This window comes from Hevea brasiliensis, chromosome 8 (genome assembly GCF_030052815.1).
Source record: "Hevea brasiliensis isolate MT/VB/25A 57/8 chromosome 8, ASM3005281v1, whole genome shotgun sequence".
Classification (NCBI taxonomy): domain Eukaryota; kingdom Viridiplantae; phylum Streptophyta; class Magnoliopsida; order Malpighiales; family Euphorbiaceae; genus Hevea; species Hevea brasiliensis.
In genome coordinates, this window is record NC_079500.1 from 54,392,270 (window position 1) to 54,407,722 (window position 15,453).

Here is a 15,453-nt window from a genome sequence, read left to right on the forward strand (position 1 = left end):
CTGCCAAGCTTTGGGGAATGGTCTTCCACCAATCATAAGCATCCCCTTGTAGTAGTGACACAAAGTATTCAAACTTCAGTTCATCAGAGCAGTGCAATTTCTTAAATACTCTGTCCATTCTTTCCAGCCATTGCTCTACCTCTAGTAGGTCTACTGTACCCTTAAATTTCGTGGCCCCATACTTCAATAACTTATCATATTGTCTGACTGGAGCTTGGGGTTGCACCACGGGAGTCTGGGGTGGAGCTTGAGTAGGTATACCCCCAGCCATCTGTTGAAACATTGCAGCCATCTGCTGGGCAAATTGGGGCATCGGTGGGGCTGGTGCCACTGACTCGCTGACATTTTGTAGAGTTAGGGCTTCCCCTTGTGCCTCAGCTTCAACAGATTGCTCAACAGAGCGATCCCCTTCTTCCATTTTAGTCTGGAGTTAGGATATCTCCTGAACAAATAACATAAGGAGATTCCCTCCGTTAGTTCATATTCATGATGTAATACAATGTATGTAACGAATAAGGACATTGAGCAGTTGTACTTATCAAATAAAAGACACAAATTCACAAATGAAAACATACTTCAAAAATTTTGCTCTGATACCACTAAAACATGTCACACCTTACCCCTCTGTAGGCATAACATGATTCCGTAGAATACCTAATGAACTACCGAACTTCTCCTACCGATAACTCATTAAGTACCCTACAAGGGATTTTAAAATCATTTTCTTACTTTTTAGAAGTGGTGAGCATTTTCTAATAGGTATTAAAACATTTAATTAGAGTTTGAAAACTAGTTAAAATTTTTGTCCCTTTTTATTTGTTCGCAAATTTTAGAAAAATTTCAACAGAGTGCCTTCTGTATTTTAATAAAACAGTTCTTCAAATACCTGTAAAAATACTTTCAATGATTTATTTCATCAACTCAACAACTACCACATCATTTTTCAAACTCCAAAATTCAAATCAATAATTTCCAATTCAAATATCATCAAAAATAATACTAAGTAATTTCATTCAAATTAAAACAAAATAACTTCATTCATATTTCATTAAAGTTAAAACAATTTACATTCATCAATCAAGAATTTACATTAGAAAAATCCAAACTAATATTATTACAAACTTTATACAACTGCTCATGACCAGTTCTACATGTACATACATCTACATACATAAAAATAATTATTACAATCAGGGTATAAAATATACCTGATAGAACTTCAGGGAAGGTGGCTCCACGGTCCTCAGCAGCTCACTCTGCTGCTCCTCTAGTCTCTATATTTGCGACAGCAATAACAGCCATCGCTGAGTACTATGACTCAGTGGTGCATAACATACTAAAATACATTTATGTATAATTCAAAACACATTTATTCAAATACTGAACAGAATATGAGAAACATATACAAAACATGATTTACAAACTTTTAGTCCAAACAATTTCATTTAGGAAGTCTCAAAACAAATTTCATAAAAACACAGTTATATCATGCCATTCGAAACAATAATCATTTTAATAGCCAGAGGCTTATGAGAAATCACATCATAAGGCTAGCTAGCTCAAATATATGTATATCCATTCAATTTCTTCTTCTACTGGCACACACCTCAACACTTCAGCCAGAGAAGGAATCAAAATTCGAAACTATTTCTTCCCACTAGTCATGCTAGTGAGGTATTCAAATATATGGTCATGACACTGTGGTTTCAAAACTATCTTAACAATTTACTAAACATTTATTGCCATTTCAAATACATACGAGTAAACTTTCAATAATTTAAGTCAAAAGCATAATACACATTTTGCAATATAAGTAATTCATTTCATACACTTTGTAAGTGAATTTTAAATAATATTGATGTTGTGCACAAACCTTATGCCAGTCGCCTTTTGGCCTTGACTCAATGCCTCAGGTTCTTTCCTGGTATTCTTTTCAACTGAAACACACAATTTCACAGTGTTTCAGTATCATAATTTATCATAAATCCAAAAATGAATTCAAATCTACTTATACCTAGCTTTAATATGCTAAACTTGACGTTCTTTAAAATTTGTATTTTGAGGTTACTATTCACTATACTATTCAAGTCAATTTATTGACTTTCTAATGCTTAATAGGTATAGGAATTCTAATTTCACCCATATACCACATTTTGGTTACCTAATTTGTTAGTTTTGGTTGTTTCTCAAATCTTAAGTCTTTTAGGCACAAATTTCAAATTTTCAGTTTTGGTGTCCTATATTGTACTGTTCCATTGGTCATGTTGCTGTTAGAATTTGGCTAAGTTTTCTTCATAGAAGTTGTTCCTTATTGTCTTAACTTTATTTTCCTTTTTGAATCACTCCATTTGGAGTTTTGTAGCCCAAGTTATAGCCATTTGAACATGGCTGGCCAGATTTGGTTTTACCCAAAATTCTGGGCAAATTCTGGGTTTTGGCAATTTTTGTGGTTGACTACAGGTGGATTTTCAAATAGGTTATGGTCAAAATTTGAGTTTTTTGTAACACCCCTATGTTCGGTAGTGCGTTCTACTGTTCCTGTGACCAGTGTTGTCCGGACAGTAAAGATGCCTAGAACTACACTTAGATATAGATGAGCAGACATAAAATACTGAAATAAAAGAAAATAAAAGATAAGAAAAACAAAGGAAAAATAATAACAATGAAATGTAACCAAGTTAAACGAGCCGAGAACCCTAGCGATGGGTGACCGCACCGTGAAGTTGCGGCGTGGACCGTTGACTAGCCCTAGACCGCGGGGAACCCTGAAAAATATTTTTAAGACCTATTGAAGTATAAATATCATTAGAAATATCAAAGAAAAATTAATTAATTAGTATAAAGAAAAGTGAGAAATAGAGAAAATGATAAAACCCGGTGTTACCGAAAAATCGGAAATGCAACCTGAACAGGGGCATTGTGGTCATTTGACACCCCGAGTTGTCTTTTGACATAAATGTCCATTAAAAATACATGATATTACACTTGGAAAATGTCATGAAAAATTAAATTGGTGGTACATTAATTAAATAGCAAAAGTAAGGGGTTAAATGTGGGAATTTGGGAATTTGGGAATTTAAGATTAAATAAACATTAAACTTCACTTAGTGGTCCACTAACTCCCTTAAGTGGACCATTAACTCATTTTGGACAGAAATAATCCATCTTCTTCAACCTCCCAAAGTCTAGCTGAAATGCTCTTGAAAGAATCCTCCATGGCCAAAGCTTCCAAGCTCCATGCAAGCTCCATTCTCTCACCTCCAAGCCATTTTTCCACTTGATTCCTTCATTAAAGTTGTTCTACACCACTTTGGTAGTAGATAGGCAGCAAGAAGATCAAGTTTTGGTGAAGTTTTGAAGAGTTTTAAAAGTGGTAAGTAGGTATTTTTGATGCTTGCTTCATTAAAGTTTGTGTGGATGTTATGGGTAGTTGAATTGTGGAAAGATTTTTGGAGATTGATGTGTTAAGGGAGATATTTATTTTTGGCAGCCATGGAAACTCCTTAAAGGCAGTTTATCTTTGCATGTAAATGGTAGATTAAAGTTTTGATTAAGTGTTTATATGTGTAGGAATAAATTGGATAATGTATACTAAGTATATTGTGAATGTATACTTGATTTTGGAAGCTTGGAAATTAATCCAAGGAGAGGTATGAATCGGCACCCTGAATTGTGGACCAAAATATGTTGCTTCATAGTTTGGTTTATGGAATATTATTGTTGAATTATGGTACTTGTTATGGCAGCTTGTGTATGTGTATAAGAGTTTGAGTTTGGACATGTAAATGAGCCATATTATGTAGTTAAATTGTGTGTAAATTGGACTTGGTAAATTCTGTACTATAAGGTGCATATTGAGTGTGGTTATAAGCTGCCAAAGTGACCAAAAATGTGTTGTGAAATATGTTTATGCTATGGTACAAAACAGAAATGGCATGAAGGGAGTGACTTGGTAAGTGTTAAATGTGTATTTGATGATTGATGAACAATGTGCAATAGGGCAGTGTGTATTTTGGCTTAGAACCTTAAGTGTGTGGCTCCAATTGGTATGAAACCAATTGGAGGTGAAACTAGGCACAAAAAGTGCCAACTTTCATGAAGGAAGCTTACCAAAATTCTGCTTAGAAGGTAACTTGAAAAATGACCAAATCCGGATTAGTGCATTTAAGGCCTGAAAATTTACCATTTGGGCAGCAGTTAGTTTTTTGGCCATAACCCACTCAAAACAGGTTCAATTGACCTGAAATTCTTACCATGAATAGTTGAGATATATATCTACAAGTCTTATGAAGACACCAAAGCCCAGAAATGACCATAAGCAAGTCAAATAGCTTACACAAGCTCGGGTCCAAAAACTGGCCGAACCTAAAATGACGTAAAATGACCTAAAGTGACCAATTTTGGTACATTCTGACCAGCAATAGTAAAATGACCATAACTTGGTCTACATAACTCAGAATGACCTGAAATTTTTTCCCACGTGCAATAAAACATAGATCTACAAGTTTGTAGTTTTGACCGAAACTCGAAAACCTAGGGAACTAGGTCATCCAGTTAAGTCAAATTAGTATACAGAAATTCGACAAATTGCACTAAAGTGCACTATACATGGAAATGAATTGGGTAACATGTACCAACACTAAAAGGCTATAAAATGTGATATATTGGTAACATTGAAACCTAATTCACCTAGACTGCATCGAGGGTCGACATCTTAGGTTGACTAAGGAAATAATAGAATTCGATAAATTAATTATTGAACCTTATTCTTAGAGACAGTTTAAATGAGTACTGAAACACTTCAAATTGTGTGTTTCAGTTAGAAAAGACTCAGGGAAAGGGAAGGAAACACTGAGTTAGAGCTAAGAGACAGTTATCAGAGGTTTGTGCATAATAGTTATTTCTTTTGAATTTTTCAATTGAAATAAATTATGATTATTTGTATGTTATTATTTTAAATTGTGTTTATGCACAATAATTTTGACTTCTCATTTTCTACTTAAAAATTTAATTGAACATTATAGTTTTAAATTGTGTCCGTGCACAATACTTTTATATTCACTACTTTTACTAGCAAATTTATTTGGAGAAATGAATTATGAATAATTTTTTATTGTTTTGGTTTTGAGAATATTATTTGGAAATTATTGTGTTGCCTACTTTGTAAATGGAAATTTTGAGATAAATTGTGTTTAGTGGTATCGGAGCAAAGTTGGGACGGCGATACGAAACGCCTACGATTCTTGGGAACACTTACACGTGAACCCAGGAGCTTGCAGGGATGGCGATACATAACGCCTGCAAGTGCTTTGATAAGTACACTATATTCCTCCCTCTTTGACTTGTCAGTCTGAGGTGAGTGTGGATGAGTACTCATTATATAGCTAGCTTCCTCCCTCATTGATTTCGATTATTGGGGTGAGTGTGTCTTATCGTGGTGTACAACACAGCATGTGCGGAAAAATTGTGTCATGGCCTAAATTGTGTTATCGATTGGCAACACTGTATTCTTCAGTTATTTGATCAAATTGTGTTATTGATGGGTAAAACTATGTTATTTTGTTATTTAATCAAATTGTGTTATTGATTGGCAAAACTGTATTATTCAGTTATTTGATCAAATTGTGTTATTGATTGGCAAAACTGTGTTACTCAGTTATTTGATCAAATTTGTATTATATGAACTTTGTAAATTGTGAAATGGATTTGTGAACTATTTGATTTGTGAATTGTCAATAAAAGATTTATATATCGTATTTCAAATTGTTATTGTGTACCACTGAGTAAATTTTACTCAGCGATAGATTTTCATTGCTGTCGCAGGTAGACAGACTGACAGGGCAGCAAACTAGACTGCTAGTACTACATTGAGAGATCATCGGGTATATTGAGTATACCATAGTTGCATTTTGTATTATAATGTATGTTCACTGTATGTATATAGTATTTTTGATTTTGAGCAGTTGTAAATTAAAATTGTACATTGAAGTTGTAAAATAAATTGTAAATTATTTTGGTTTGTAAATATTGTGTTATATTTCTTTTATCTCAGCCTTTGAAAATACTGAAAAATTATTGTGGACTTGTGTTGATTAAATGTTGAAGTTGAGATTGAGAAATATATTTGAAGTGCTTTTTACAGGTTTTTGAAGAACTGTTTTATTTAAGATACAGATGGCACTCCGCCAAAATTTTTACAGAAATTACTAATAATTCAAATGTGTTAGCTGTTTCACTTCAGTTCAAAAAAGTTTTTAACACCTGTAAATAGTGCTCACCACTATAAAAGAAGTAAGAAAAGTTTTAAAATCCCTTATAGTGTATTTAATGAGTTATCAGTAGACAAAGTTGGTAATTCATTAGGTATACTACGGGATCATGTTATGCCTTACAGAGGGGTAGGGGGTGACATTTTTTTTCTTCATAAAAGTTGTAAGCTATGTCTCAGCTTTATACTGATAAAATTTCAGGTCATTTGGACCTTCCTAGACTAAGTTATGGTCATTTGTGTAACTACTATTCATTTGGTCATTTTTGTACAGGTCAGTTTGTCTAATCTGGATTTGGCCAATTTGTTCACTAAGTTATGGTCACTTTCTAGGCATGATTCCTGAATGAAAAATGTGCCATTTTGTGTCTAGTTTCACTCCCAATTGGTATCACACCAATTGGGTTGGTAAATTTTCAGTTTTGGTCCCTAAAAGGGACCTAGGTCATGCTGCCTGCAGAATGACCATAACCAATTCGAATTTAAACTTGGTTCCAACACTTCATACACACCACAAATGGTCACACTTGACCATTACTCAACTCAAATAAGGTTAACTACATCATTTGGCTAATTCTCAATTTTTTTCTTCCAAACCCTAGGTGACCATCTTTCTTCCTCCTTTCTTCTATTCTTCTTGTCTAGGGTTCTTGAGAAGCTTTTTAGGGTTTAGGGTTAGATTTTGTGAATGAACATCAAGTTATTCAAGTTTGAAGAGTTCTTCAATGGTGGACAACCATGGACATGAGAGAGAGAGGGTTTCAGCTTTTGGGTGAGGGAAGAAGATGAGAGCATCTTTTTTATGTTATTTTAGGTCTTTAATTATGATTTTAACTTAGTCAAAATTGGTAGGAAAATTAAATTCAATTATGACATCATAATTGATGTCATCCATAATGTAATAACCTTTTTCTTTTCTCTTTTTTTTTTCATTTATTTTTCCTTAGTTCTTTAATTTAATTCTCGCTTCTAACATTTTTGTTTCTCCAATTTTATTGGACAATTAGGTCAGGAGTCAGATCCAGGGGTAAATTGACCAAATTGCCCCTCACCGGTTTGATTCGGTTTGCAAGTAATTCAATATTCCTTCCTGATCCCTGACTTAACTATTTGACCTACTTAACAATTCTTTTTCGTGATTTTCTCTTTTTCATTGTGTTCGCAATAGTCCTAAGGACCGCGGCGTCACATTTTACGGTTCAAAACTTGAGTTTAAATCGACCTCGCAGTTCTTCCTGAGAATATCACCCATCACTGTGACTCCTGGCTCATTTAACTTCTTGTGTTCTGTTTTTCTTATTTATACTTAACTATTTGACAATTACTAAGTATTTATTTTCAAGGCTTATCTAGTTGTCTTAGATATGGTTCTAATCCTCTTAATTGTCTAGACCGACACCGGTCACCGGAATAGTGAAATATACTAGGCTATGCAAATAGGGGTGTTACACACTTGACATGGCAATATTATTGTGTTCCTCCTCCATTTATGGGGTTGAGATTGACTATATTCCTCCCTCTCTGGCTTGCCAATTTGAGGTTGAGATTGGATGAGTATTCACTAGCTAGCTAGCCACCTCCCTCATTGATTTCGATTAGTGGGGTGAGTTTGCCTTATCGTGGTGTACAACACTGCATATTCGAAAAAGTTTGTGTCATGACCTAAGTTATGTTATTGATTGGCAATACTATGTTATTAAATTGTTTGATCAATTTTGTGTTATATGAGTTTTCAATATTGTGACATGAAATTGTGAATTATTTGAATTGTAAATTGTCAATAAAAGTTTTATATACCCATTTTAAATTGTTATTGCACACCACTGAGTAAATTTTACTCAGCGATAACTTTTTCATTGCTGTCGTAGGTAGACAAACAGATAAAGCAGCAGAGTAGGCTGCTTGTGACTTCGCTTTGGGATTTTGTCGGGTATATTGAGTATACCACTTCCTAGTATATATTATTGCAATGTATGTGAACTGTATGTATATATTGTACTTAGTCTTGAGCAGTTGTAAAATAAAGTTATAAATTATTTTGGCCTGTCAAAATATTGTAGTACAATTCTCTTATTTCAACTTTTGAAATACTCATTTATTTACACTTTATCTTTGGAATTGCTAAAAATGATATTGGATTGAGAGTGAACTGTGTTGAGGACACTGATTTGAGTTGAGCCAAATTGGAGTTTGGGTTTGAACAAATATATTGAAAGTGCTTTTTATAGTTTTTTGAAGAACTATTTTGCTCCAAATATTGACGGCACTCTGCCGAAATTTTTACATAAATTATTAATACTTCAGATTTGTTATTTGATTTCACTTCAGTTAAAAAAAAATTTAAAATCTATCAAAAGTGCTCATCACTGTAAAAAGAAATAAGAAAAGGTTTAAAATCCCTTGTAGTGTATTTAATGGGTTATCAGTAGACAAAGTTTGGTAATTCATTAGGTATACTACGGGATCATGTTATGCCTTACGGAGGGGTAAGGTGTGACATGTTTTAATGGTATCAAAGCAAGTTTTTAAATTTTGTTTTGACCTGTAATTTGAATTTTTTCCTTCATAGTACAACTACTCAATGTCATGGTTTGATACATACAGTACATTTACATCATAAATATGAACTAATGGAGAGAAATCTCCTTGTGGTGGTTGTACACAAAATAGAAAATCTTGTGAAAAGATATGGAAGAGAAGAATGAGACAATAGAACAGTCTGTGACTGCGGAAGCACAAGGTCCTCCAGCTCCGCAGAGTGTCGAAGGACCGACTGTACCAGTTTCACCGGTACAAAAATGGCCCAATAAATGGCCACTTTCTTTTAACAAATAGCTGATAATTTATCAGCCAAAGTCCAAGTACCAACCCAACCCCTAGAAGGGCAGCGTGAAATAAAGAAGAGGGAGAGACCTATGAGTCAGAGCTCAAATAGTAAATTAGGAAAAAGGAAAAACATTGGAGAGCCTAGTGGTTATGGATCTGACAGAGGCGGATCTTCAGGGCAGAGGCCACCAAGGTCCAGTCGTCGAACAACTAGAAGTTCATATCCTCCTCGCATCTGCAACTCTTGTGGCAAACTACATGGGAATATTTGTCGTAAAGCCATTGGAGCCTGCTACAATTGTGGTGAACATGGACATTTCGCTAGAGATTGTACTAGAGCACCTCGATCTGCTCTCCGAAGTTCACAGACAGTCAGTAGAGATCAAGATAAAAATAGAGTTGATACTTCTCACAACCATAACACAGTGAATCAACCTGAATATAGTAGCGCACTAGTCAGAGCGTCCATATGCACCAAGGAGAAAGAGCAGAAGCTTTGGATGTAGCTGCTGGTAAGTCCTTATTTTGGAAAAAAAAAACACAATTAGTTATTCTTTGATCCCAGCACTATTTATTTGTATGTTAGTGTTAGAATTATATGTTCTGTTGCTATTTCTTTACAGGGAAATAAATTTTGATGCATTAGTGACTAGTCCTTTAGGATAAAAACTACGAGAATAAGTATGATTGACATTAATTTTGAAAGAATTTTCAGCTAAAAGTATTTTCTAACACACCATAAATTATAAAGGTAATTGGCAAGCCTACTTAATGTAAGGCAAGAGGACTTAAAAATAAGTTACAGTAATAGACTTGCTCTAGACGAGGGTAAAGATGTTACAGTTAGTAATTATTAATGGATAGTGTAATCAGAATAAGTTTAGGATATAAGTGGACTCAAGAAGGATAAGATATAGGAAAATTTGATCTATTGGAATGTATTGTAGTAACTATGCAATATTCTTGATGTTTGCACTGTAAGCTGCAGATTACAGTACTGACTTGAGATTATTGTGTAGAGTTACGTACTACTCGATAGTACACCAAGATGAGAATAGTTGCTAACGACATCTGTTTTGGTATAGTTATGCCAGGACATATTTTTTTATTGTTGGAAATGATATTGGAAATCCTACTTAGGGATTTAAAACTCAAACGTTAGAATATCAAAAGCTTATAGTTCAGTACAAAAGGAAGTAAGTTATAGAATATTGCTAGATAAACAAGCTGTGGAAGTGAAAATTTGAATAGTTGATTTAAATGAAATAAGAAATGTTACGAATATGAGTAAGATTGTTGACTAGAATGGTCAGAGGACCAATGATTAAATAAATAATTCTAACATGACCACAATGGTCATTCAATAAGGAAACATGAATTGAAATATTAAACAAAATGATAATAAGAGAACATTAGTGTTATACGAATAAATTAAATGTTGTATTAGATTGTTAAAAGTCTTACACAACTTAAAGGAAAGAAGATTATATGATTGTATAGAAAAGAGAAAAACTAAGTTCTCACTCCATAAAACCACACAAGGTCCTAGAAAGAGTGGATTCATTAGCACATAAAATTACTTACCTCTAAAAAGGTGAAATGAATTTAAATTCAACATATGATAGGGAAACTCATAAAGATCTTAGTACATGAGGTGAAGCAGCTGAGAAATAAATGTATACATTTGGTTAAGGTGTTATGGACCATCATTAAGGCCAGGAAGTTACTTAGGAACGAGAGGAGGATATGAGGAGGCAGCACCCACAGTTGTTCAGAGACTAAAATCAGGTAAAATTTTGAGACGAAATTTATTTTAAGGGGGGGGGGGGGGAGAATTATAACACCCCTATATTCGGTAGTGCATTCTACTGTTCCAGTGACCAGTGTCTGTCCAGACAGCTAGGATGCTCAGAACTACACTTAAATGTTAGTGAGAAGACATGAAATAATGAAATACAATAGAGGAAAATACAAGAAAAACAAGGGAAAAATAAGAGCAATGAAATGTGATTAAGTTAAATGAGCCAAAAATCGTAGCTATGGGTGACCGCACCAGGAAGTTGCGGCGAGGACCGTTAACTAACCCTGGACCGCAGGGAACCCAGGAAAATATTTTCAGGACCTAATTAAAGGTCTACTGAGGTATAATTGACTTAGAAAATGTCAAAGAAAAATTAGTAAGTTAGTATAAATAAAAACGAAAATTTAAGAAATCGGCAGGTCAAGGATTTAATCGGTAACACTGAAAAATTTGAAATGCAAACCGAAAAGGGACATTTTGGTCATTTGATACCTAGAGTGGACTTTTGACCTAAATATCCATTAAAAATAAGTAATATTAAATTTTAAAAATCACATGAAAAATGAAATTATTATAAAAGGTAATTAGAAAGAAATTAAGGGTAAGAATTTGGAATAATTAAAATTAGAATATTTTAATGTTAATTAAAATTTAGTGGAGCACTATGGGGCATTTAAACTCATTAAGGGACATGTGTATGTCCACTAAGCACTTCATCTCCTCCTTCATCTTCTCCATGCCGAATTGAAGACCCAAAATTTCCTCCATGGCCAAAACTTCAAAAGCTCCATAACCTCTACCATTTCCAACTTAAATTCCAAAGCTCACTTCATTAACTTTGATCCCCACATCACAAGGAAGAGATTGATGGTAATTTGAAGAGGATTTGATGCAGTATTAGCAAGCTCCATAAAAGCTTAGTGCTAGTTTCCTTAATTTTCTTAAGTAAAAGTTGTGTTGAGGTTGAGACAAGTTAAATGGTTAAGAAAAATTGAAGAAATGATTGAGTTTTGGCAAACCATTAATTTGGCAGCCATGGTGATGAAAGGTGTTTGATTTATTCTCAAATGAAATTAATGGGAATTGATGTTAAATGAAGTAATTAGAAGTGCTAGCAAGTAAATTTTATGTGCATGTTAGTGTTAGTGTTGAATTTAGGGGTTTGAAAGGGGAATTTAATACCTTAGCAAACTGCCATTGTTGGCAGCCCTTAAACTCATTAAATTATGTATAATTTTATGAAATTATGTATGATTTTATGAAATTATTGATGAATTATGGTGGTGCTGAATTGGGGGCAGTAGGTGAAATTAATATGGAAGTGTATGTGTAAGTTAAGTGTTGATGTATATTGAACTTGGGTTAAATTAGATGTTAAACATTAATGGGTATTGTGTGCATTGAACCCTGGATGTATTCTACCCAAAATTTCTTTGCTGGAATTGTGTTGAATATATATAGAAGTGCCATGAATAAATATTGAAGTATTGGGAGGAGGAGGATTGCTAAATTGGGAGTGTAAATTCTCTTATGCAGGTTGTGATTGTTGGCAGTGTATAAATTAGGTTATAAGTGTAAAGTTGTGACTCCAATTGGTATGAGGCCAATTGGAGGTAAAACTAAACTCAATATGGACCACTTTCATGTCGAAAGCTTGCCAAAATTCTGTCCAGAAAGGGACCTCAAACTTGACCTAATCCAGAATTGGTAACATTTCAAACATGAAAATTGACCATTTGAACAGCAGTCAGTATTTTGGCCATAACTCACTCAAAACAAGTCCAAATGACCTGAAATTTATACCATAGAAATATTAGACATAGAGCTACAACTCTAATGAAGACACCAAAACCCAGAAAGGACCATAAGTAAGTCAAAATGATCGCCAAATTTGGGTTACAAAAACTGGACGAATTGACTTTGACCTAAAAATGACCTAAACTTTGCAATATAAGTGCAACTTGACCAGCATTAGTAAAATGACCATAACTTGGTCCATAGAACTCCAAATGACATGAAATCAGTCCCAAAATTTCAATAAAACATTGATCTACAATATTGGTAATTTGACCAAAACCCAAAAATCAAGGAAACTAGGTCAATTAACTTAAGTAAGTTGGCACACTAAATCTGGAATTAGCACATTTAACCATAAAATCCAGAAAATTTAAATAAGCATATCTCCCACCAGAAGTGTCCAATTTAAATGAGCCATACCAATCTGGAAAGCTAAGAAAGAGGCCTAAAATATTGTTTTAGACAACTTCCTCAAATTATAAATGTATAAGGTCAGAATTTAAGGTCAAAGCCATTGACCTAATTGAGGACCATCCCAATATAGGACCTTTGAGTCCAAGTTAACAATTTGTCTATAAAGAATTTTATAAGACTTGAAAAATGATAAGAAAAATTTCTAGTTGTCCCTAAGACATAGGGAAACAATACTTATGAAGAATGCTAGACCTCAATATTATTACAAACTATCCAAATAAATTAGTAAATTCAGAACTGAAAATGCCTTAAAAGGAAACTAAAACGTAGATTTGACCTAGTTATGGTTAATTGACCACAACTTGAGCTATACAACACTAAATGGAGTGATTCAATAAGGAAATTAAAGAAGACACAATGAGAAACAATTTAATGAAGACAAATCTGTTAAATTTACACTGTAGCTTGGTCTAATAGACCGTAAACATTGGCCATGAAATCTGGAAAATGGCAATAAAATGTAATAAGCTTTAAAATGAAATTGGTAACATATACCAACACTTAGAGACTACAAAATGTGATAAATTGGGAACATTAAAATTAATTCACCTAGTGTGTATTAATGGTCAACATTGTAGGTTGACTAATGAAATGAATTAAAGGGAATAGTACCAAGAAAATTTAAATATTGGATCTTATTGTTAGAAACAAGTTAACTAAGTACTGAAACACTTTAAATTATGTGTTTTAGTTGAAAAGGATATTGAGAAGCATAAGGAACAATGAGTCAAGGCCTAGAGGTGACTCAGATCAGATCTGTGCATAATACTTTTTATATTCACTTCTTTTACTAGAAATTTTATTTGGAGAAATGAGTTGTGAATTTATAACTTGGGAAAATTTATTTAAGAAAAGTTTATTGCTTATTTTAGAAATGAAAATTTGAAAATGAGGTTTGTTTGATTGTTGCCTGAATTACAATTGAACATTATAGTTTTAAATTGTGTTTGTGCACAATAATTTTTGACTTCTTGTTTGCTACTTGAAAATTTTATTTGAATATGTATGGTGAAAAATTTGTGCTTATTATAGCTCTGAGAAATGTTGTGTTGCCTATTTTACAAATGAAAATTTGGAATGAAAAATGCTTAGTGTTTTGCATGAAATGTTTAAACAATATGATTTGAATTTGGTTTTGGATTCACTCTTGACATGGCAATATCATTGTGTTCCTCCTCCATTTATGGGGTTGAGATTGACTATATTCCTCCCTTTCTGGCTTGCCAATTTGAGGTTGAGATTGGATGAGTATTCATTAGCTAGCTAGCCACCTCCCTCATTGATTTCGATTAGTGGGGTGAGTTTGCCTTGTCGTGGTGTACAACACGGCATGTTCGGAAAAGTTTGTGTCATGACCTAAGTTGTGTTATTGATTGGCAATACTGTGTTATTAAATTGTTTGGCCAATTTTGTGTTATATGAGTTTTGAAAATTGTGACATGAAATTGTGACATGAAATTGTGAATTATTTGAATTGTAAATTGTCAATAAAAGTTTTATATACTGAATTTTAAATTGTTATTGTGCGCCACTGTGTAAATTTTACTTAGCGATAGATTTTTCATTACTGTCGTAGATAGACAGACAGATAAAGCAGCAGAGTAGGCTGCTTGTAACTTCGCTTTGGGATTTTGCCGGGTATATTGAGTATACCACTTCCTAGTAAATATTATTATAATATATGTGAACTGTATGTATATATTATACTTGGTCTTGAGCAGTTGTAAAATAAAGTTATAAATTATTTTGGCCTGTCAAAATGTTGTATTACAATTCTCTTATTTCAACTTTTGAAATACTCATTTATTTATACTTTATCTTTGGAATTATTGAAAATGATATTGGATTGAGAGTGAACTGTGTTGAGGACACTGATTTGAGTTGAGCCAAATTGGAGTTTGGGATTGAACAAATATATTGAAAGTGCTTTTTACAGGTTTTTAAAGAACTATTTTGCTCCAAATGCGGACGGCGCTCTGCCGAAATTTTTACAGAAATTATTGATACTTCAAATTTGTTATTTGATTTCACTTCAGTTAAAAAAAAAATTTAACATCTCTCAAAAGTGCTCACCACTGTAAAAAGAAATAAGAAAATGTTTAAAATCCCTTGTAGTGTATTTAATGGGTTATCAGTATATGAAGTTTGGTAATTCATTAGCTATACTACAGGATCATGTTATGCCTTACGGAGGGGTAAGGTGTGACAAAAACAGTTCTTCAAAACCTGAAAAGAAAAACACTCCCAATATATTTTCTCAACCACAACTCCATTATTCAATTTCATT